Consider the following 26,206-nt stretch of genomic DNA (forward strand, 5'->3'; position numbering starts at 1 on the left):
AAAGAAGACACGCTAACCCGGAATCACGTATGCCAGCAGAAAGCAGGCATACGTGGACCCGCGCCACATAAAAGTGCGCGCAAACAACAAACAAGCTCAGACGCCAGGATGAATATACCGTTCCTAGCAGCAGTGGTCATGGGATACCGCAGGAGGAGGATAGTCAGGCCCAGAATTTTTACACCCAGAACCAGCCTTTTTGGGATGCCTGATGACCAGGTGTATGGGAGGTACAGTTTTCCACCTCACATAATACTCGACCTGGTCAGTGAGTGGGAGGATGACCTCACATCACCCACCCTGTGCTCCCAAGCACTCAGCCCCCTGGAGAAGGTCCTCAATGTACAGCACTTCTTGGCCACTGGATAATTTCAGCGGACAACTGCTATAGTGGGGGGGGGTGTCACAGGCCACGCAGTCACGCTGCCTACACCAGGTGCTGGCCATCATGACTGCACGCCCATCAGTCCGCAGGCACATATACCTGCTCAGAACACCTGCAGAAAGGCAGGCTGCCGTCCAGGATTTTTATGGTGTGGCACAATTCCCCAAAGTGCTAGGTACCCATGTGGCTGTACGTCCCCCCAGGGAATCTGAGCACATCTACAGAAACCGCAAGCACTGGCATTCCATCAACGTCCAGGTAGTATGTGATGCCAAGGAAATCATCACCTCAGTATAGGCCAACTATCCAGGGTCCACCCACAACAGTTTCATTTACAGAATGTCAACCCTAAACCCGGGACCTAGAAGCTGGGCGGCATGGCGATACATGGCTGCTCGATGAGTATAAATGCCTCTGCACATGCATGCATGTCACATACTGAGTAATTTCACAACCCCACTAATGATACCCATCATCTCCTCTCCAGGGGACAGTGCCTACCCTCTGAGCACCCACATGATGACGCCAATTTCGGAACCCCACCACGCCACCCGAGGTAAGATACAACACAGCCCATATTGCAACCCAGGGCATAGTGGAGCGCACATTTGGAGTGCTCAAGTCACGCTTTTGCTCCCTTGACCATTCTGGTGGGCAGCTACTATACGCTCCCCCAGTAGTGTGCAGGATCATAGTGGCAGCATGTGTCCTGCACAACGTTGCAACATGCCAGGGCCTGCCGGTGGACATGGTGGTTACCCCACATCCCCAACCACATGCACGCCCGCTGCGCATGGGAGGGGCAGCCCGTACGCAGCTGGTGGCTAATTACTTCACCTAAAATCACACCTCTGCAGAGTGCACACAGCCCTGGCACATACCAGCTGACAATCATTGAGGATGACAAAAGGGACAGTCAACTGTCACTACCATAACAGCCTGAGATTGGTCACCTGGAAGTGCTACATTGTGTGCATCCCTACCTACTTAAAGACAACCAATGATGTGTGATAAAAAGACACACATATTCATGCTGCATGAATGACTAACCCCTTGCAAAATACAACATGAAACTAGTGCCATGTCACCCAACCCCTCCCCATCTCAGCTACCCAACACATCATGGCATGTCATGCAATGTGAAAGCAACCAAATGAATGCACAACACATGACACAAGTGTCACAAAGTGCACTGTCCGAAATGGAAACAGGCCACAGACAATATGCTCCCAGTAATCAATAAGAAATAGCACACATGAACAAATACTTACCAGCAACACAATACAGAAACACGGGATGAAACAGTGGCAAAATATGACAGTACAAAATCAAATTAGTGCAAGTCTTACAACCTGAATATGCCAGCACATCGACCCCTTCCAACTGTACAGTATTACTGCCACGCAAATGTCTCAGTGTACTGCATACAACATGAACTCCATCTGCAAAGTAGACGGCCTTGTGAAGACATGAGGAAGGAACCTGCAAATTAGGAGGAAGACATGGATGCACAAGCACATATCAATACACCATGCAGTGTACAAAACAACAACAATATCCACTAGGAGTGTCTACACAGTATTGACTACAGACTCCCCACACAGCTCATGGGAGCCCAACGTCACTGTGTAATTCACTGTCACTTGGTCACACCCTTTGCAAGCCCATGGAAACGGGAAGCAGGAGGGGTGTGTATCTCACGAACCCAAGCATCTAACCCAAACTCAGGACAAGCCTGCATGTGCCCAGCCGGAATACAGTGGATGCCCACGGGAGCCACACAAGGCAACACACTGTAAAAAAAGAAAATGCCCATGTGGGGGAAGGGGGGTGGGGGAGGCCACCCAGGAGGTTCGAGGACAGGGTGCACACCAACACCCACCTGCGTGGATGTGCGAAAAAAAAATACCTCCTTGGGCTCATGGCCTGCACGGCTATGCCATTGTGGGAGAACTGCTGCCGTTCTCCTCACCCTCTGCCGCTGCATCAGGAGGTGGTGGCACTATGGGAGGCAGCCCATGCAAAGCCATGGTATGGTCCTCCATGGCAGCAAGCATCCGGGTCTGGAACGTCTCATTCTTGAGGATTAAAGTGTGGAGATCCCCATGCAGCACCTCAAGGGTTACCTGCATTTCTGCATGCATGGCCTCGCATGATGCCCGGATCTCCTCACGCGTTGCCTGCATCTCAGCTGAGAGCGAACGTGTGAGTTGCTCCAGCCGCTGTTCTGCCCTAAAATTAGTGGAAGCCTCAAGGTCAACCAGAGTCTGCCTGAGGGTATGTAGTTCTTCCCTCAGGGCTTTTCTATTGATATCGATTGGCGCAGAGTCTCCAGTGCCGCCCGTCGATCCCTGTTGGACGCCAACATGTCTTCTGTGTGTGATTGGCAAATGGAGTCTGTTGCCTACTGTTGTTGCTCCATCTGCCTTTCAGGGGGCAGAATGGAGGTGGCCACCCTCTCTATTGCCTGAGCCATCATTTCTACTGATGCTGCCTGTTGGGTTGCAATACCGTACATGGAGTTTTCCCATACAGTATTGCCTGGTGGCGCACGGCCACCGCGTCGACGGGCACCACACCTGTTTGGGGCAAGGCAATCTGCACCTTGCTGTGCTGGCACTGCCTGAGGCTGAAGGACTGCATTCCCCCTCTGATCTGCTGGCCCAGGAGCAGGATCAGATGCTGTGGACTGTGACCCTGCATCCGTAACCGCCAAAGGCGGACCTACCAACACTGACATCCCCATAGAGGGTTCTACCCGTGGTCCAGGTGGGTTGGACAGAACAGAATCCCTGCCAGAAACACTTACCTGCGACTGCACATAAGTCTCATCATCCGACTCAGCACCTGATAGAGGTCTGGGGAGGTGCACCCAGAGGCACCCCTGGACAGTATGGTCTGCAGTAACATTGGGTTTTCACCCACCACCCCACCACGTCCCCCACTGGTGCCCGGTCGTGCCTGAGATTCCTCCTGGGTCTGCACCATCTCCTCAACCTCAACAGCACCAGGTGCGTCATCATCTGCAAAAACATGAAAGACAACAAATGGAAACAGGCATGAGCACCATAGAACACAAATAGGCCGTGACAAGCCAGAGATCCAGTACATGAATTACACATGTTCCACATGACTATAACCCTGCCATGCATGCACTGTCAAAAAGTTGGAAGTGGAGTCAAAAAGGCAGACACTGGGGAGAGCAATATGGATATGCAACACATTTGCAGCATGTTGGGTAGCACTGGCATCACACATCAGGCTGTGAATGGCATGTCCAATACACATACATGACACATGCCACCACACAGATGTCATGTAGCATAGCCCCGGTAAAATACAAAACTACAGCAATATGTCAGTGAATAAGTAATGCCACACATCCATGTCACATCGACATGATGCGAAGATTGATGCTGAATAGTGTTGCAAAATATTCATGTGCCACACACTGAAACACATCCAGTGTCCAATAGCACAGTCATTGTGGGCCGATCAATGGTTGGTCCCTTTGACATCACAGGAAACACCTGTCATCTTCCACATGCAAACAGGCCCTTATGAAAATGTTCTGCAGGCCAAGACTCCATCGGCCTAAATGGTCTAATCATTAACATAACCGTGTGAAAATAGTGCCCCAGTGTGGGCTGTGAACAATGACCGAAACATAGCACATATGTCGCAATAGTGCAGAAAAATGTCTAGCAAAAAGGGGAGAGTGGAAACCATCAGCCTGAATGAACACTTACAAAATGTGAACTATGTAGTTGCAAGATGACAGTTCAAGGTAAAGTGCACTAATGTGTTCCTAATTGGCAACTGTGGGCAGAAGGGATACAGTCATACCCAAATCCAAGGCACGTGAATGTATGGAAGGAAGCAAATGGGTGACCCATAACACTCAGGAGTACACACCCTCACCTGGCACTGAATCAGAACCTGTCACTCAAACAACATACACATGGATTACACACACACGCATGGCCACTCACCGGACAATGCTTCGTAATCAGGTAGATCTCCCACACCTTGGATCTGTTCCTCTGTGATGAAGGTCCCAGCAACAGACTCATGTTCAGTGAGTTTGTTGTCCTCTTGTGGAGACCCACCGCCAGTCACCAGAGTAGCGGCATGATTTGAGGCCAGCTTGTTCTTTGCTCTGCGTTTCAGGTCATTCCACCGCTTGTAGCAATCATCAGCTTTGCGCCTCACAAATCCAAGGGCACTTATGCAGTCCGCAATGGTCTGCCAGTGTGCCCTATGTTGACCAGGTGTGGTTTTGCACCCTGCAGTCACCAACATTTTGCGGCTATGTGCCGACACATAGCTCACAAGTGCATCAAGTTCCGGGTCATTAAAGCTAGGCTTCCTTGACGTGCCGGAGTGTGTAGCCGTGTCTGGGGTCTCAGCCTGTTGTGCCAAAGCACTCTTCTTCCTCTTCTTTAAAGGTGGAGCGGAGCCAGAGTGGCTCACGCCGCTCTGGTCAGTAGGGGCAGAAGCACCGGTGGACTGGGTAGTAGGAGTGTGGGACTGCACAATGAGCATAGGTCTTGTTGCAGGCATTGGTTGCAGGGTAATGTTGGCAGGGGGAATGTCAGTTTGATGGACCTGGACCGACACTGTCCTGGCTGGGAGAGTCAGAGCTGGGGCGGATGGAGCTGCTGCTGCCCCTGCAGCCTCCCCACCCTGCCTACTTGGGGCAGCAGATGACATAGCTGCCCCAGATCCATGTGGCTTGGTGACAACAACTTGCACTGCCACACGTGGCCTAGACTTGCTGACCTGGAAGTCAGCCTGGGAGTCATCCTGTGCCAGGTCAGACGCCACAATGGGCTGGTCCAACAAGGGATGAGCTGGGATGGTGTCAGCCACGTTTCCCTCAACCATGGGGGGGGCATGGGTGTCCCTGATTGGTCCTCCACACATGGGGTATAGGAGAACCCTGCAAATCCCGGCCACGTCCCCTACCGTGCCCACCACGGCCACCTTTTGAAGGTCGGCCACCTTTGCCTCCCTTATGGCTTGGTCGTCTCCCAACCATGGCACTGATGTTGTTGTGCGTATGGGAGTTGCAGTAAACAATTGTCCTGGGCAATTGGGGGTCAAAGAGGTAGGGTACTAGATGTAAATTGTACCCTAGTGCTCTAACAAGGCTGTCTGTGACCCCTGGGGGAAGATGACGGGTCACGCAATGCACAGGTAGCCCAAAATCAAAAAATAACGTGCACGCAACCCCTTGTAGACCACGTGCAGGAAAAAATGTGACCGCACTACGCTGTGGCACCCAGAAACACAAAAATAAGCGTACGCGTAATACACGCAGCCTACAATGACCTCTGAAGGGGTACCCGACACATGGGGCAAGCACAGTTGGTAAATACGTGCGTGACTCACCATCTGCCTGGAAAAAGAACGTGAAAAATATGCGCGTGTGTGAGTTGGCAACACCCCCGCCAAAGGAAGAATTGTACGCTGTCTGAGGAGACAGGACAAAAGAAGAAGTGAACGCTGTTTGAGGAAACAGGCCCAACAAAAAATCAGAAAAAAGCTGTCAGAGGTAACAGGGAGTACGAACTTGAAACGCTGTGAAGTAATCGCGTGTGAACCGACAAGAAGTACAGAATTCACCCACTCGCTCTCCACGAAAAGCATGTACAAGGAAATGGTGTCCGACACGTAGCTTTTAAACTGGCCCACACGTACACATCACATACGTGTGCACGCGCTAAGGCCCTTTTCTCCAATTACACGAGCTGACACTCGGACGTGCATTTTTTGGACGTGTACAATGAACATGCACCCGTGTTGATGGAAACGCCCGCACGCGTCGCATCACTTACGCGCGTAGGCCCTTTCCTCGGAATACAAGCATCCACACGTGGACACGCAGTTTTTCCACGTGCAATGCAACGTCACGAGGGAAACGCACGTGCGGGTCACGTCACCGAAGCCCTTACACGCTAAGGGCCTTTGGTCCAATGAAAACACGTAGATGTGCTGACGCGCTTACGCGCTAAGGGCCTTTCCTCCAATTACACGCTGACGTGCAATTATTTCACGTGCCAAATCACTCCGTATCTAGCTGGCCACGCGAAAACACATGGAAGACCACGCTCCTGCCCAGAAGGCCAAATAACTGCCCCCCAGAGCCCCGAGCACGCTCCCACCTGCAATCTGCTGCTGCCTGACTGCCTGCTGCCCACGTGCCCTGCCATTTGCTGCCTGCACGTCAGCCAGGGGTGCAGTTGCTGTGACCACCCCTGCTGGAACTGAAGACTCCCGACTGGGATTCCATCGCTCCACAGCCCAGCCCCAGGACCCAGTTGCCCACCCACTCCTGCCTCTGGGGTTGCCATGTCCAGCACAACACCATCTGGCAGCACTGGCAACCCCCAGCCAGAGAGGCAGAGGGCCACCATCTTCAGTGCCAGGGAAGTTGGTGTCCTGGTGGAGCAAGTCCTGGGGCAGTATGATACCCTCTTTGGAAGTTCGCGCGCCGACAATGAAGGACGGACCAGGATCTGGATGGACATCGTGACTGCCTTCAACGCGGAGGGGGTGGCAGTCCGCGACTTACATCATGTCAAGAAGCGCTGGGAGGACTTCAGGACCAGGACCCTCAACAAGGCCCAGCGCCTCGCGAAGGCAACGGATGCCGAGGGGCGCCGGGGCCAGCTGTCGGACCACCAAATGAGGGTCCTGGAACGCATATGCCCAGCGCTCTACCTCCGATCCTTGAGAGGCAGACCCGTCTGGAGTCGAGCGGTAAGTGTACATGCAGAGTGATTGGACGTTGTGCGTGTCATGGTGTGCCAGTAGTGTGCAGGTTGCACATGTGTTTTTGTAGGGCCATGTAGGGATGTGTATGAACATGGGCGTGAGGCTGCCACATGTGTGTCCTCTCATGTGTGAGACACATTGATGGTGTATGTGTTGGTAAGCATGCAGGACAAATGCAGGTGTGGGAGCACACATGTTTGAATTTCTGTGTATGTACATTGGCATGGTTGTGTCATGGATGGTGGTTCTTAATGCATGTATCTGCACTGTGTACATGTGCATGTGTGTGTATTTGAAAAGTGTGCAACTGTTATGCAACATGGATGCATGTGACACTGATATGTAGAAGGCTGAATGGCAGATATGACATGTATGGCGATCTCATCACTGCAACAGTTGGAGGAGATGCATGTAAGTGTGGTGGCGTGTGTGCATGTCTACTGCACTCCCTGTGTTTCATGTGATGACCGTCTCACCTTTGGATGCTCATGCTGTTGTATGTGTATGGATGGTGCTGGCTGTTGTGATATGGCTGTGGAATTGATCATGTGTGTGAGTTGAAATGACATGTGTGTTGGGGATTGTGATGCCATGTCTGAAGTTTTACTCATGTGCAACTGTCATGTGTGTATCAGTCCATTGTACAGTGCCCTGATGCCTGTGTCCTATCTCTCCCTGTCTGCAGCGTCAACTGATGAAGAGGGCGGAGAGGGTGCTGTGGAGCACAGCGGCAGGGATCGCACCGCCAGCCGTAGACGCAAGGCCCGGCTCCCCTCCCAGGTTGTCATCTCGTCAAGGAGTGAGAAGTCCGGTGCCGCATCCCAGGCCGCAGCTGCCGATGGTAGGTCCAAGAGGCCGAGGTCGGAGTTGGACTCCTCGGCAACAGAAGGGGCAGCTGAGACCCCACAGGGTCCGACGGAGGAAGATGGCACGGAGTCATCCAGGTTGGTGGGGGGTTTGGTGGAGGAGGAGGCCGTGCAAGGGACAGACACGGGGTCTGAAGGTTGGGATTCCACTGGTGCTAGTGGTGCAGTGCATGGGCAGGGATAGGAGGCAGCACAGGCCACCGCAGAGGTGCCTGTGTGTAATCCTGTCCCCGATCCTGTGACTGCATCATCCTGCACCAGCAGGGATGCCTACGTCCAGACCCGTTTTCAGGGAGGGGATCCGCTTACAACAACTGGCCTTCCTCTCCCTGCGGACGTGCCTATTCGGGACCGGGTTGAGCCTGTCCTGAATGGGATGGCGTTGCGTCAACGGGGCATATGAGGTGACCTGCAGTGTTTTTGTGAGGACACTGCACGTCATCTTGAATGCCTCGTTGACTGCGTTGACCTACTGGGACGGGTCACCAGGGCCGGATTCCTCTGTTTGCTGGACCTTGTTCCGACCCCCTCCTCACCCGAACCCCCTATGCGCCAGTCGTCCTCCGTGCCATCTTCCCACCCATGTATCACCTGGGTACCCTGTGGAGCTGCCTCTGACCCTGCGGCCAGGCTGGTGGAGGACACATCCCTGCCACAGTCGGGAGTCGGACATCCAGCAGGGGTGGCCACCTCAACAACTGCACCCCAGCGGAGGAGGATGTGCAGGCAGCAAGATCCAGGGCACAGGCAGAGGCATAGCAGCAGCAGCAACAAGGTGGGAGCCATGATGGCTCGGGGCCTTCAACATCGGAGGGGCAGGCATCGGCCAGAGGGCAGGAGGACCCAGGACTGGAAGTGTGTTCTGTGTGGCAGTAGTTAGGCCATGCTATAGATGCAGAGTGGCGGCGGGCGGAAGAGGCGCGGCTCACCATGGTCAGGGCGGAGTTCTCCATGCGTCGGCGTTGAGGCGGGCAGAGTGCCTCGAGGCGACTCGCAGGGAGTTGGAACAGGCCATGAGTGCCTCCCTGCGAGACCTCGGGGCTAGGGCAGAGGCCCGCCTCCGGGACATCGACATGGAGTTCGATGATGCCCTGGCCCGGGACACCACAGAGTGAGCCGCAGGACTTGCCCGCCGCCATTGTACATAGTTAGTTAGATTGTATAGGTTTCCTTTCCTTTTCTTTTTTATTTTGGTTGCGCTTGGACAATGCACCATGTTTTTGTATATAGTTTTTTATTAGGTAGTATTTTTGGTAGGTTTCATTCCATCAGTTGGTCTCATGGACCCTGGATTGTTCATTTGTACATAGTTCACCATTGGATTATTCTCATTTTTTTTATTTTCACCATGGAGCAATGGATTTCACTTTCTTTTTTCCCTTGGATTTGCTTTGTTGGACTGTGACTTTGGACACAATTTCTTTTGGATTTCTTTGGATTATGATTTCTTGTTTTTTATTCTTTTACGGACATGCAGCATTTCTTTAATTATTCCCATTGTTGTGTGTTTTCTTTTAATTACATTCATGTTGTGTTTAATTTTTTTCTTCATACTTCGATGTGTGGTATTATCTCATTGGTTTCATGCATGTCATGATATGGGTTTTCACATTCACTTGCACCCATTGTGTGTGTGTGACGGACATGTGTTCATTTACATACTTGCCTTTGGGGTTGTATCATGTAATTGCCTTTTCTATGTGGGTGGATGCAATACTTGGTTGGGTCTTTGGGCTGGGGAGGCTGGCCATAAGGGCCATGATTGAGGATCGTCATGACGCGGGGGCAGGGGGACATGAGTGGGACATGAGTGGGGGCCTGTTGGCAGGTGCCCCGCACTGCTGGGGGGTGGGGGTGCAGGGGGACATGAGTGGGGGCCTGCTGGCAGGTGCCCTGCACTGCTGGGGGGTGGGGGTGCAGGGGGACATGGTGAGACATGAGTGGGGGCCTTCTGGCAGGTGCCCTGCACTTCTGGGGGATGGGGTGCAGGGGGACAGGAGTGGGACATGAGTGGGGGCCTGCTGGCAAGTGCCCCGCACTGCTGGGGGGTGGGGGTGCAGGGGGACATGAGTGGGGGCCTGCTGGCAGGTGCCCTGCACTGCTGGGGGGTGGGGGTGCAGGGGGACATGAGTGGGGGCCTGCTGGCAGGTGCCCCACACTGCTGGGGGGTGGCGGTGCAGGGGGACATGAGTGGGGGCCTGCTGGCAGGTGGCCTGCACTGCTGGGGGGTGGGGGTGCAGGGGGACATGAGTGGGGGCCTGCTGGCAGGTGCCCCACACTGCTGGGTGTGGGGGTGCAGGGGGACATGAGTGGGGGCCTGCTGGCAGGTGCCCTGCACTGCTGGGGGTTGGGGGTGCAGGGGGACATGAGTGGGGCCCTGCTGGCAGGTGCCCTGCACTGCTGGGGGGTGCGGGTGCAGGGGGACATGAGTGGGACATGAGTGGGGGCCTGCTGGCAGGTGCCCTGCACTGCTGGGGGGTGGGGTGCAGGGGGACATGAGTGGGGGCCTGCTGGCAGGTGCCCCGCACTGCTGGGGGGGTCCTGGGGGACATGAATTGGTGATCAGTAGTGCAAGCTGACATGTGGCTTGGCTGGGGGGCATGCCCATGGTGGATGGGCAGCCTGCGGGACATGACCAGGGGTGCAGGGTAGTCCCCTGTGGTGTGGGCTGCCTGCAGGGGCCGTGGAGGGTGTAGAGGGAACACCTGGGAGGACCCACACTGCCAATTCACGTGTAGGACTCCCCGCGCACCCCCGAAATACACGTACCCTGCTCATATCACGTGTGAGACTTCACGCGAACCCCAGTTATACACATACCACCCTCGCACAGGGCCAATCCCGTGTGAAACTTCCCATGCAGCCCCGAAATACACGTACCCGGATCCAATCGCGTGTGAGACTTCACACGAACCCCAGTAATACACGTACCCCACTCGCACAGGGCCAATCGCGTGTGAAACTTCCCGCGAACCCCAGTAATATACGTACCCCACTCGCACAGGGCCAATCACATGTGAAACTTCCCGCGAACCCCAGTAATACACGTACCCCACTCGGACAGGGCCAATCGCGTGTGAGACTTCACACGAACCCCAGTAATACACGTACCCCACTCGCACAGGGCCAATCACGTGTGAAACTTCCCGCGAACCCCAGTAATATACGTACCTCACTCGCACAGGGCCAATCACATGTGAAACTTCCCGCGAACCCCAGTAATACACGTACCCCACTCGCACAGGGCCAATCGCGTGTGAAACTTCCCACGAACCCCAGTAACACACGTACCCCACTTGCACAGGGCCAATCGCGTGAGAAACTTCCCACAAACCCCAGTAATACACGTACCCCACTCGCACAGGGCCATTCACGTGTGAAACTTCCCGCGAAACCCAGTAATACACCTACCCCACTCGGACAGGGCCAATCGCGTGTGAAACTTCCCACAAACCCCAGTAATACACATACCCCACTCGCACAGGGCCAATCGAGTGTGAAACTTCCCGCGAACCCCAGTAACACACGTACCCCACTCGCACAGGGCCAATCGCGCGTGAAACTTCCCGCGAACCCCAGTAATACATGTACCCCACTCGCACAGGGCCATTCGCGTGTGAAACTTCCCGCGAACCCCAGTAATACACGTACCCCACTCGCACAGGGCCAATCGCGTGTGAAACTTCCCGCAAACCCTAGTAATACACGTACCCCACTCGCACAGGCCCTTTCGCGTGTGAAACTTCCCGCGAACCCCAGTAATACACATACCCCACTCGCACAGGGCCAATCTCTTGTGAAACTTCCCACAAACCCCAGTAATACACGTACCCCACTCGCACAGGGCCAATCGCGTGTGAAACTTCCCACGAACCCCAGTAATACACGTTCCCCGCTTGCCGTGCTGGTACACGGTTAGCGCAGCCCTTCACGCTGGATTGGGGATTTTGATGGCTTTTCCCTGTGCGAGGGGCGTTCTTGGGGGCGTATCTGGCGCTGCTGCAGGGTCGCTGCGCCACTGTGCGCCACGGCTGGTTTTGGTAGCTAAAATCCATGAATACGCTGTGCGCGGAAATGGATTTTAGCGCACGCGGCTGGCGCAGAGATTTGCACACGCACACTGTGCGCCAGCCGCGTGCGCCACTTGTGTGCTAAATTCTATGAATTACCCCCTCAATCTGCTGTGACTTTGACCCATTCCGCACTATACTGTTTGAGCTTAGGCATGTGTTTTGGCAGTGTTTTGCACAAGTGCATCAGTGAGGTAATATCTCCCATTGTGATGAGTCACAATTGACTGTCAATGCTTACCGTTGTTTATACAAATACGTTTCAGAAAAACTACAAATATGAGCCTCTATTTCTCAATTATCTCAACCTACTTTTCGGTTGGTGCCGACAGTTACCTAAAAATAGGTTAAAACTTTGTGTCTCTATTTCAACTTTACACAACATATTCTTGTCCCTCTTCGCCACCTTTTTTCATTTGCAAAATACACAAACAGACAGACAGACTAGTCGACTTTTCACATATATACCATGGTACTCCTTTTCTCCTAGCCCCTAAAATACCCAGATTGGAGTTCGAGTCATTCCCTATCATTCCCCATCATAAACGTATGTGCCACCTAGTTACCCCCTTGGGCTTTTGAAATAACTCCTTCTAGACCTGCCTTGAGGTAGGAAACTGGTTTCTATAAAACACTCCTCATTTTCTTTTAATGCTCCTCGTTATTTCAAACAACCCCTGTTACTTTTCTATGTTACCACAATCCCATCCTCTTATTTTACCATTCCCCTCCCTCTACTCACCATTGGCTCTTCAGCTCAAGACCTTCAATATCATCCCCCTCCTCCAATCGACCACCGTTGCCTTTCATCTGCTCAGCACCTGTGGAAACCAGGAGGGATTTCGTGAAAGAGGGACCCGTCCCACCTGTATCGATCTACTTGCAAATTTTCTATATCGGCCACTCTCCAAAGGAAACTTTGCGATCTTCCGGCTAGAGGGCGTAGAGTGTCCGACTAGCCAAAACACTAGAAACCTACTGGTCGATGGGTACTATAACCATCATGTCTCTGCTACCATGTAAACCCCTAGGCCCTTTAAGCGAGGTAAGAATTTATTAGATGGATGGGGATGCAGAATTTACTTTGACACCAATAGTAAGACCGACTCAGGAAGTTGTTTTATTTGCAATTATCTAAAACAGGGAGTACAACGAACATCAATGGACGTTCACTCAAATCTCTCTTAAGAGTTCTCAAAGCATTTCATTAAAAAATCACATTTATATAATGAAAATCTGTGATCACTGTCGTCATACTACATGGCAAAATAAGAAAACCTACTTGGGGTTGTGATAGGCTTAAGGAGAACATCTAGATATACTTTCTATGGGGGATAGGATTATGATTGGATCTCTAACATCACGTGGACAACTTATGCCCAGCCCTAGTGCAAGCCATCTTCGCTGTCATAAAATAGACACGCTTCATTGGCTTTCAAACTATAGGGTTCTTTACTATGTGGCTCTCTATAATTGGTTGGCATGCTTGTACCCTTCTGGAATATTCCACTCGCTAGCAGCATGCAAGCTGGTACCCAAGGTGCTTGTGGGTGGACTTGACTATGCCTTCCAGCCTAATTAGTCCATCATCCATCATCACTCCTGCTGTCTGCCATTCAAATTGTCTTTGAACTCGGCCTTGCAAAGTATCACTGTGCCTGAGAATAAAGGAGAGTGTGGGCACAGTCTTATCTCCAGTTTCGATGTGGCTTGTCCAAAGTCTATTTTCATCTGAACCATATGACAGGAGACCGTGTTTTTAGCTCCTTCCTCGCATTTAATACTATTCAACTGAATAAGACTTGGCACTCATAGGGGGTCATTACAAGTTTGGAGGTAGCGATGATGCTATTAGCGGCATGGCTAGCCCCTTACCGGGTACCGGGTTCTGGTTCCTCAAATGAGGAATTACCAGGCCATTCCAACCTTGGAGGACCTGGTAATTCCTCATTCGAGGAACCCTTGCCCATTCACATTCGAGCCCCCATAGGGCTCAATGGGAATGGGGAGGGTGCTCACAATACCTGTTAAGGGCACCTGGTAAAACCATATATATATATATTGGGGGCACCGCCTGCAGTCTATTCACCACGTATAGTCAGACTTATGATTACTTCATCTACTTGCTTTACAGCATATGTACAGTTATAAAGCGATTTGTATTTTCTTCAGTGCTCTTTGCATGTGCAATCTTCATTCCTGCACATGAAATGTTCCTCAACTCTTTACTTAGTCATCAGGATCTATATGGTTTATATACTTTCTTCCTTGGCATCTGTTCTTTGTGCATCATCCCTGCTTCATGCGACGTCACCAGTCTCTTGCCTTTGTCACTTCACACTTCTTCAGGAACCTCCTTTAAATGATTGTCATTTCGAGGATTCTTTGTGGGATAGGTACCATTATCGGCGTTGTGCATGTCGCAATTTCCGGCTTCCAACATATAGGAAGAATGGGGGCGGGACATTTGGTAGAGGCATTTGGCTCCTCCTCTAAAGGTCCTTCAGACTGTTAGTACTGACAAACTTTGTTTCTCTTATTCTTATGACTTTCTTGCTACTTTTGGCAGCTGTATTTCAGTGTGCAAAGTACATTACTGTACCGTGCACTGTGGTCCTTGTGTTTTCATGCCCTAGTAATCCACAAAGGCTTTTTTGGTAACTGGACAAAGTGCCTGGGAGTAGATTGGTGACAGCAGAATCTTTTACATGTATTTTTATGAACTTTTAATGAGCCATAAAATGCTTACTGTGTTTGGCTCATGACTGTGGCTAGTGTCTATCATGGCCGTGCCACAAGGTCTTTTGTCTTCTCCTTTGGCCATTTTGTCTCTTGGCCTTCTTCCTGGTGTTTGTGATCCGGGAAGTCCTTATTTGGGCATGCATTCACCCGCGAAAGCCACTGGTTTTTACGGGCTAATGCTATGTCGTGTGTAGGTACCCAGGAAGTGGGCTGGGACAATCTGGTCCCAACCCACACTATTGGTGCCAGAATATCTGATGTGCACGAGGGCATGAGAGCCATGCTGCTCCCTGATTGGACCACTGCTGGCGTGCATGAGTGGGGCAGATCTCCTCATTGTCCAACTTGGTGCGAGCACTCACTGGGCTTTGGGATATGAGGAGGAGTCCTGACTGCAGACCTGCAGATCACCAATAGGATCCAAATCAACCTATGCATGGTGAAAAGTATCCAGAGGAGCGAAGCCGATCCGAGGGCTATTCGGAACCGTGCAGAAGAAGGTTGGCACCTTGAGCCCGCTGTTGTCCCGATAAGAGCCCTGCTTCGCGCTCGATCTCCAAAGACCTGCAAAGGTGCTTCTACCCATTGGAGTGGTGGGACCAATCACTCTCGATGCCTCCTTGTTGCCCTGCAAACAAGCCTTCTCTGAAGCATACATGTGCCCTCGAGTGGACTGACCAGCTTGTATCTTGGCACCCATGCTTGTTTCATTGAGCTTTCTCTGAAGCTTTGGGGGAATCCTATTTCGCATTGCAAAGCATCTTCTGGCCAAATCTCATTGTCCCAGCTACTTTGGGCAAGGTAAGAGAAGCGTGCGTCTGCCCCCATGACTTGGTTGCCCCTGTATCACTGTGTGACAGTGGTGGTCACTGCTGGTGACTTTCCTGCTTTTCTTAACGTGTCCTCAGACCAGCTGAATCAGTGCTTTCTTTGTCCTGCAATCGAGATGAGAGATCCAACTCCAGTTGTAAACCGGACCCACATCACTACCCACAGCACCTGTGCATCTTGAAGCTAAACCAAGGGTAGTACTTCGTACTCCAGGTCGACCCTATCTAGCCCTGCCAAATTTGGACTTGGAGTTAACGGTGGTGAGTAATCATTCCACTTAGCGGTGGCTCCTAGTGCATCTATACCCTTTTTACGCACGAAGGAACCCTTGTGGTTCTTGTCTTGGCTTGGGTCGCCTTTGCTCCTTAATGCCGTCCTGAAGTTGGGGACACTTTTGTTCTCCACAACAGATCTTCCTCTGATTCTCGGGAACCAAATTTCCTCACTCCGGAATCCTCCTCTAACTTTTCCATCCCATATTGTACTTTGTGTCTTTACGCACGAACAATCGCTTTTATGCAACTGTCCCTGGCAACTGCTAAACAATGTAACTCTTTGCATTTGGGGACAGGGGTCGGAGTTCCCCTTTCATAAAATCAGAGAACGTTCCAAAGGAGTCTGCATCTTGCGGGCCTATAGGATGGCCAAATGCAGATGGTGCATTCAATGATGTGCCCCACTCTTGGATACCCCGGCTCACGTCTTAAACTGTGAAGATCTGACAGAGATTCACTTAGATCAGGAGAGCTCTCTTTGTGTACAAACATAAAAAGGTGCTGGATGCCCCCTCTTTACAGGCTCGGAAGCCATACAATAGGAGGAGCTGGACCTAGATATTGAACGTGCTCGGGACTAGTGACTTTAGGTTCGATGGGATTTCAATTATTTTAGCCAACTATACCAATGGCTCAGAATAAATTAATGTGAATGGCTAGGCAAACTATAAGGATGTCGGTGTGCTCACCACTAGTGTTATTTGGTGTACATATTGGACATTTTCCTCAGTGAACAAAATGAACATGACATTTTAAAAGTTGTGTGTCTGTTTAAGAACATGTGGTTAATGTTTTACCCCATGCAGCGCCCATTCACATTCATTTTGAATGCACATCATTTGCAGAGGAAATAAAGGACATGTGAGGAAAAAGCAGAAACATACTGTGCAATACAGCATAATTCTGAGTGGCAACAGTTTGTGAAAGTCAATGGTAATAACCCAAACATTTACTTGCAACCACAATGTGGGTGTAATAACTGTCCAGACTAACCAGGTGGATATCAACAAATGATGTATTGTATTTGTGCACAATAAGCATGGATAAAATGAATTTTTCCTATTCCCACCCTAGCCCAATTATCCAATTGCACCTTAGACATCAAGCTCTTCTACCCCCTCCATAAGCCAAAACCCCAAAGAATACCATAGATTCCAACCCCTTTTAACCCCCACTCTTAATCACTTTCTGAAGTGCCTCCTAGATATCTATCTCTCCTAACCCCATCCTAACCAAAACAAACCCTCAAGGACAACCCAGATACTGGGCCTCATTACAGGTCGGGCGGTCCGTAAATAACAGTGGCGGTAAACCCGCCGCCACTGTTAATTCCGGACCGCCCGATCCCGACTCCTGCAGGCGGGAGGTGATGTTCCTGCCAGGTCTGACCTGGCGGGTTGAACACCTCCCGCCTGCAGGCGGACGTGGAAACACCAGCACCATCACGAGATGGTGCCGGTGTTTCCACTTCCCCATTCCCATTGAGTCCTATGGGACGGCGGTAACCAGGTGGTTTTACCGCCTCGGTTACCGCCGGGCTCATAATGAGGCTCACTGTGTCTCCTCCCCATAGCCTAACCCCACACACCCCGCTTTGATAGCCTAGGAAGAGCCGGGTGCGATTGCAGTCCTGAGGAATGGAAGAGCAAAACCTTGCAGAAAGTGGCCAGCTATATTAAGGAGCAAAGACTAGTATTTGATGTGACTTAACTCCCAAAAGACATGGTTTTAATCTGTGTGTGTAATATTTTTAGTTTTGGGTATTAAGTAGTACAAAATCACCACCTTTAACCCATGCTTGCATTGGAGTACATCTTGGAGAGAGATTGGATGTGAGGAGGGTCATACATCAGGTGGGTGTTTTTAGGTTAATTACCCACCCATTGACTGCCCATACCCGTGCTAAGACCTATGTCCATTCCCACCTACCCCTTATCCCTCCTTGCCCAAAAAACACACCCCTGGGATCCATTTGAGCTGTCCTGTCAAACCTTTTACTGTTTAGGGCCTTAAGTGTTATGTCTAAGAGTCTTTCAAAATTTCAAACAAACAAACAAAGTGACTTAAAAAACATTAGTTAGACACGGAATCACTGACGCATGAATATCACATGCCTCAGTGAAATAACCAACAGTGACATCATGCGACTCCAAAGACAAAACAATGCATTGGACAGACCACAACTTGGCCGAGATACAGATTAATTCTGCAGCAATTAATGAAGATCTATGAGTACATCTCGCTGTTAATTTGACGTAGATGGGTGTTTTCTGTCGCCAAAGGAGATCTGCAGCTTCTCCACGTTTCTTTCTCCCTGGGGATGCCTAACTAACTCTTACTAGCAGCTGATTAAAGCGCAGCAGCTGGGGCACAATATTAAATATTACTGAGGTTGCAGAAACGCAAAGGCTTGTGGCGTACATTAGGTGCGCGTTCTCTTCCCAGCAGTATAGTAAAAGTTAATGAAACCTTCCCATCCTGGTGGCTTTTGCTTCGGTTGCTCGTTTAAGATCGGGTATCCTACAGACCAATCGGCCGCCCATTCCATTCTGTTCTGGAATACAGTGCAGGAATTAATGAACGGCCGCCATTGCGCAGCAAGCTACCAAGTGAAGCCATTGTACTGTCACCTGGTGTGATGATCATTTGTCACCAAGTGGTGGTCGGGGAAGTAAGACCTACTTCCGGGTGAATGACTTGTGTGGAGGTACATTCTGGTAATCTCAATATGAGCGTCACAGGTTAGCCTATAATATGTTAAGCCATTCTGCTTTAAAGTGTGCGTATGTCTCTGAGCTGTTATTTACACCTGGTATGATACTAGATAAACTTTCAATAGGCTGTGAACATAACAAAAGATTAATTGATTTCAGGCAATGAATTGAGCAAAAGGGTTTATTTCAGTTAGTCTTGCAAGACAAAGGGACAGCATCCTAGCATTAACCCATTCTCAACCCACTAACTCGCTCCACCCCCCAAGGACTGTGTCTTGAATTGATTACATTCGATGGACCCCACGACGTCGAAAGGCACTTACTGGGCCTTCAGGCACACTATTTCCACCATTCTAGGAACAAAAGAAGTATTTATCGCGAAGAACATGTCCTCCCTTTATGTCCATTTTCTTGTGGTATAACGTGGTGGGCCACTTCCAGGTGAACCACAGTGACGTTCATGGACTTCCAGGCCCATCCTCCTCATGCAAGGGGCATAGGGCCTCCACTCCCATGAGAAGTTCTGGTGCAGATAAACAGTCCATTGTTGGATTCAGCTCAGAGTGGCGTTATACTTTGGCACACCATGCGCAGTACAGGTTATATCAATCAACAATTCCTGGTGCCAATAGGGGCACAAGCACCCTAACCAATGTCTACTAAGATGTGGAAAAAATAAACTACGACGGATAATGATATGAAGGTGACTTCATGCTAAGTGCAAAAAAGGTTTTTCTTCTCTTATTTAAAAGAGAAATCTCCCAATCCCACCCCCCTTAATTTCATAATCGTCCCTCTACCCATGATTGGTGCGTCATTTAATTGTTTTTTTATTTGTTTACTCTACTGGAGGCTGCAAGTGTTCACAAAGCCTTCGAGAAAAAAACACCTGTGTGGGTTATAAAGCTTTTAAACTAAGAGACTACAGTGGTAGCTTTAGTTGTTATACATTCCTCCTAATTCTACTAGGATTTAGCGCTACTAATTATTGCCCCTAAGTATTTAAATTTCTATACTAATGTCTTGTATATGCCAAGTTTTATTTGATGAGCTACTATTCTTGCCAAAAACCATAATCTTATTTTTTTTTCATAATTGACATGCAGGTCATTGGTAGTGAGAATTGTATTAGTGCCGTGAGGCAGAATTTCAATCATTTAGGTGTCTGATCCATTACTGCTACGTTGTTTGCATAGCCCATCAACGGCACCGGAACAGTGCCTATCTTCGGTGAAAATTAATGGGCGGGTACAATGGATTCAGGCATATCTGAAGTATATGAATTGAAGAGTAGGGGCACAAGAACACAACCCTGCTTTAGAGCAAGTTTTGAATATATTTCATTAGCACCCGGGGCGGTGGAGCCAACCAATCAGGTTACTCAGATCGCTGGAAGAATCACACGACACAAGCCCACATTACAAGCAACCTAATGGCTGCTCCCACACCCTGCTATCTTCTCCTTAGACTCTCCTTCCCTCGGTCACTGTTAACTCCCCGCTCCACGCCTTACCACACTCAGCTTATTCCTTTAGCAGCAGCTCAACCGCCATGGCTGGTCCCTAAAATCTTTGGATCTAAATCCAGACGTCGACCACGTGTTAGGTCACCCGCAAGCCTGGCTACAGACAACCAAGAATTTCCCATTTAATGTGTTTGTTTTGGGTTGTCTCGCATCTGAACACACGATAATCACATGTCACTAATGGTGATGGTTACTTTGTTCTTTTGTTTCATTGCATTCTGCCAATTAATCTGGCCATTATAATGGTGTATAATGGTATATACCTCCTGCATACCAAGTATCTCTGAATGAAAAATTTGTTTTGCATTTCTGTTGACTCTCAGTAAAAACAGTCCGGTTTCAACAATATGGATGCATGATTTACTAAATGCACCCAGCAGCAAAATAAACTTACAAGCTGTATATACAATACCTATTTCTGTCTGAACAACTGTGTGTACATCTTCACATTTACAGTGTTTTTGTATTTCCCTGGACACAATAGAAATGACTTGGGCCTACCAGAATTAAGAAGTAGTCCCGCTCCTAAACATGTTATACGGCAGAACAAACCCCTCCTTGTTAACCAGCCTCTCGGGCTGCCTTGAAAATAGAAGACGGCTCCACTTGGAGCCCTGTCTTCCAGTTCCATGGTGGCCATCTTAGTTAAGCATTTTGTATGAATGAACAGGACGCTGCTAGATTTCACGTTCATTTATGCAAAATACATTGTTGTCAGCATCCAAGGTTTATGGATTGCAAACCCGGGGTGCTAATAACAATAATACCTAATACTGCAGGCGAAATTGGGTAGTAATGGTATCAGGGTCCACCAGATTGGGTAATTGCTTAAGTATAACCCAATTTTATTTTGATAGTGGTGTCTGTGTGCAACTGATGTATCATATAGAGCAAGCCTGTCGATGTTCCCGATTTATTTGCATTTGATACTGTTGAACACCACCTCTGGTGGTGGTATATTTCTGCGCTTTGCTATTTGGATAAGGGATTGTAATACAATAATGTAATAAACTGTGGCATATCCTGGCTGGAATCCAGTCTGGAAGAGATGTAACAGTGCTCTGCACCACATCTTGTTAAATGAGCCAAAAGGATGTTAGGAAATATTTTGCTAGATGGATCCATCATGGTAAATAGATGATAATTAACTGTGTTCACTTGATTGCCCTTGGTGGACAGGAATAAGTAGGGATTGTTTCCAGGATGCAGGTATGCAGCACTCATTACCTGTTTTTTTAAATGTAGCCTCCGAGTCCATGGACCTCATTACGAGTGCGGCGGTAAGTGGTTAACGGCACCAGTAAGGATGCCGGTGCCGTTAACCCTTTACTGCCACATTCCAAGGTCCCTTAGCGGGTCCCACTAGGGCTGGCTGGTTTTACCAGCTGCCCTTAGCGGGAGCTGCTAAGGGACCATGGAGGTAATAACAGGCCCACTATTTGCAGGCCCGTTATTAGCTCCTTCCCCATTCCCATTGAGCCCTATGGGGGCTCGAATGGGAATGGGGAATGGCTTTCAGAATGGGGACTGTAAGAGGATTCAATTCAGCACTACAGCCAAGTCAACGCCTAGTCTAGAATACTGAATGAAAACCCTTATTGATATATCTTTATGTCCAGTTCATGCGTTCTGGATGACTACCCCTATATAACACCCCTCCCTTGGAATCCCCCTGACCCCACTGAGCCAAGAAGTAGTTCTGTTTTGCAAGTTTAAAGGTTTATTTGATAACTTAAACAATATATATTATATCACGCTTTATAATAAATTAATAATTGGATATCACACTTAATCTGGTATGATAAAGATTAACAATGGAGAATCTGGCACTAGCACACTTCTTGATAATCACTAAGGAGTTGACATGAAATGGATAAGATAGCAACAATACTTCTATGGTTTCTTTATAATCAATGATGAGTGGTTATAGGATGGATAAGATAGCAACAATACTTTTATGGTTTCAAATGGATGCAATGTGGAATGAAAATGCAATACAGAAAATAACTTGATAGGATTTCAGCAAAAGACAATGTAATCACTTTCTTGGACAATTCACCCCCCCCTTTTATGCAATGCAAGGAAATGGAGGGAAGCACACAGTTCTCAGAAATGCAATCAAATGTGATTCAGTTCACCCCAGCAACTTAGACTACAGAAGTTGAAAACACAGGCCCAAATGCTTTTAAATGTGCTGGAAATTAAGAAAAAATATGCTAAAATGCTTTTAATTCCCTCTAGAGGTTCAGGGTGAGTGGTGTCTAGTTAATATTAGTCCAGGCTCACACTAGCAATGATGCAGGGATGGTTTTTATGAGGCAAACGAATTTCTTTCAGAGGAAAGCAAAAGCAGCTATCTTTTTGCAAGTGGAGAAATTTGCAAATCGCGGTAAAATTCGCGAATGCGTTTTTCACGATTACGGCAAAACTATAGGGGTTAGGAATGCGGTTCTAGGTTCCTGGAAACGCCACGATTCCCAGCTTTCAGAAGAAAGTTACTGCAAGTCTCTAGCACAAACGGTCACGGAGATATGAGCGATTAAATAAAGGTCGTTTTTCAGATTTGAAATTTTAAAGTTCAAAAAGACAAGTGCAGCTTGCAACTAGAAAATGACAGGTGACAGCTTTGCAAATGACAGTTCTACTTAGATTAAGCTAGATTGAATTATATTATTTTAACTAGGAGATTGGTTCTGCACAGTTTTCTAGGTACTCACACTATATTCTTGAGTGAAATGGGCCTCGCCATGGATCTGGTCAGGTTTTAGACGGGACTCTGGTCTCTGCACTTCACAGTGATCTGGGTCTGCTCTCTCTCTGGATTCTTAAGATTGAGGGATTTAAAGTCTGGATCTTTCTGCACAGCTTTCTCTGGAGATTGATGGAGGTAAAGTATGGATTTTCCCGGCAGAGCTTCCAGCTGCAAATGGATTTGAAAGCCCCTATCTGTCCTGTCTCTCTGCTTTTATGTGTTTTGAAAATGGGTGTGTGTGAGCAGCATCACTAGCCAGCCCCTCTCCACTTGTCATTGGCCACTTCATCCGCTTCCACTTGATTGGGGGAATGAAATGAAGTGTCATCATGATGAGGTCTGTTTATGATACAGAGAACCCACCCCTGTCAACTTTACACACAATCTATATTTGCTCAAAAAAACATATTTGCACAGGTACACATTTGTTTAAAATTACATGCACCCTTCACATATCACAGGAGGTATACCCTGTCCAAATCTGCTCTTCCTGGGGGCTTGCATTCAAAAATGGCACATATTTCACTTTTTAACTGGTTCGCAATTTCGGACATTAACCCAAATTTAAACACATGTGCGCAAGGAGTATGGAAATTAGTTGATGAAGTGTCAGATTTTTCACATGCACACATTTTGAGTAATATCCTCTTTTCCGCTAAAACCCCCCTGAACATGCCACCGGTTCTAAAAACCTCTTAAAATGTGGGCAGAAAAATCACAAGAATTATGGTGTCATTTATACAATTTTCACATGTCCGCTCTATGAGTTATTCATCTTTTTAGAGTTATGTTCTGGCCCCAAAGGGGTGTGGTTTTCCTCCAGCACAAGGTTGAATTTCTGGTTTTTCCAGTTCTGCCAAGCCAGCTTGCTCTCACAGGCAGTGCCCCTCCCCTGTGCTTCCAGGAGAAATCTCCATTTACGACTCCCGCCATAAAACATTTGCCTGAGTCAAGACAGGGCTTTGTTCAATTTCCTGCAGAGCCCAGGTAATTCAATCAGGGAAGTGTCATATCCCTTTTGGTGTGAGCAGCAAAAGGGCAGCTAGGCCTGGGAACACAGCTGTGACTCAAGTTTCACTCCTGATGGGGGTAGTTGCCAGGCAAATTGGAATCTCTTTAAGCCAGTTTTTAGCTACATGTCATTTCTGTTCCCCAGTTTCTGCATTCAAATAAAACTAAACATTTTCACATATGCAGCTAGAAGGCTGATTCTAAGTTTAAAACTATGACATTTAAACAATTGCAACCTATGTGACACTCAAAAGTAGGTCACTCAGTCAATTTAAACATTTAGATTTTTTTAGTGTCTTTCAGTCCAAATTTACTTAAACTGCTGAAATCCACAGCTCAGCCAGTCTTGTTATAAACCTTCAAGTCACTTCAGAATATAACTTTACATTGTATCCACCTCTCAGTAAGTCTTTCTTTGGCCTGTTTTGGGTTCATTTATTCAGTTTTCTACAAAAAAGTAAAATCTGGTGGTTTTAAAACGCCGGCTTTCTGATAGTGGTGAGTACTGGTACTGCACCCCTTTTTGGGATTTAAGAAAATGAATTCCCAACAGTTATGGGTTTGCTTTTGGCAATCAGCATTGCCACTCCCAATGGTTTCAGACTACTGTGTGGGTAGTCCCATGGTGGTTTTAGGCAGTTTCCTTCTGTGCCCATAACATCGGCAAAAATGAGTGGCAGCCTATTCTTCATGCATTTCCCTGTGCATTTTCTGGGAAGCTCTGGCCATCATGATGTTTTCATGTCAGTACTGCACAGTTTTGAGGTAGGGCTCGGATGCATGGGTAAATACATCCCACAGGACTTACTGGGTCCTCCAAGGTTGGAATGATCTGGCAAGTCCCCATACCGAGAACCCATACCCGGTATGCGGTATGGGGGCAGCCACATACTTGCCAACATTCTGTGACCAAAAAGATGTAGGATTTTTTCATGTTTCAAAAATAATAATTTGCATAACAATGACATCACAGGAAAATACAAAACATACATTGTTGGCACAATTGAAGCATTTTAAAATACGCAATCCATCAAACAGCACAACATGGAAAGATGTTCAAGTGTTAAAAATCTATAATTCTGAATGGTAAGTTAACACCAAATTCAATTACACAGAATGTATTCACGCAGAGCTGGTGGGCAACATCTGCCATAGCTCTGAGCAGCAGCCTAGGCAATGCATAGGTATTCCTGCAGTGCACGTTGAACACTGAATGACATGGAGAATGATACCCCCCCTCCGTCTAATAGGTAGATGCTGTGTGATGGTGTTACGCTCTGCCACTTGCCTTCACTGGTGGTTCACCTAAGGGTTTTCCGGGGAAGAGTGCAGGAGCTGTCAGGTCTGAGCCCAATCAAAGTAATCACCTACTGGCCCACTGCACAGACAAATTAATCTGTTGCATGCTTTGTCCTGCAGCCTGCTTTAGAGTCACATAAATTACCTGCCACTGTAAAAAGCAGTAGGATCTATCACTGAAATGTGTAGGCGGTAGGATTGCTTAAAAAGCAGTAGCCTACTGCCTAAATCTGTAGGGTTGGTAAGTATTCAGCCATGGCGCTAATAGCACCATGGCTACCTCCACACTTGGAGGTAGCCATGGAGGTAATTGGAGGTTATTGCCCAGGCTGTCTGGGCCAGGCACTCTTGAAGACATCATATTCTTAATAATATTTACTTTATCACCTGCTGTATGAACTTAATTAAGGTTGAGATGCCCAATGTTAAATAGCTTCAACTTTGGTCTAATCTGAGAAATGGTGAACTCACTAAATGTACCCCCAGTGCGCTCCAGTGTAGGATTTATTTCCTGCTTTGTTTCTCCTTCTCTGAATTTTCTGGCCAGTACCAGAATGTTTTGGTATCATTGGTCTTAAGAACTCTGTGCGTGGAGGCCATCAGGGGGCGCAGGCAAGATGGCCGCCTGAGCCGATAGCTCCGCACCCAACTTGCGGAGTTGAGCAGGAGGAAGAAGCCCATCCCTCACAAGCCTCTCAAAAAAGGTTGTGTGAACCCTTGCCCCCCGAGGGGGTCCAAACCAGGAGTTTCTATGACACCCACAGGCTGAGTTCGGCCTCCCGGGCTCTCCCTGGCTCCTCCCCCCGCGGCTCCGAGCAACACGCAGGCGGTTCGCGCCAAGGCAGGCCAAGGCCACAGCAGAGTACAGGAGCGGGGAAACACTGTGGCCGCCTGCGGGGGGAGTTCCCACTTGGAGCGAGGAGGGCAGAGGACCCTAGAGGTGCCGCCACGCCCCG

This window comes from Ambystoma mexicanum, chromosome 4p (genome assembly GCF_040938575.1).
Source record: "Ambystoma mexicanum isolate Mex_15411 chromosome 4p, UKY_AmexF1_1, whole genome shotgun sequence".
Taxonomy (NCBI): Eukaryota; Metazoa; Chordata; class Amphibia; order Caudata; family Ambystomatidae; genus Ambystoma; species Ambystoma mexicanum.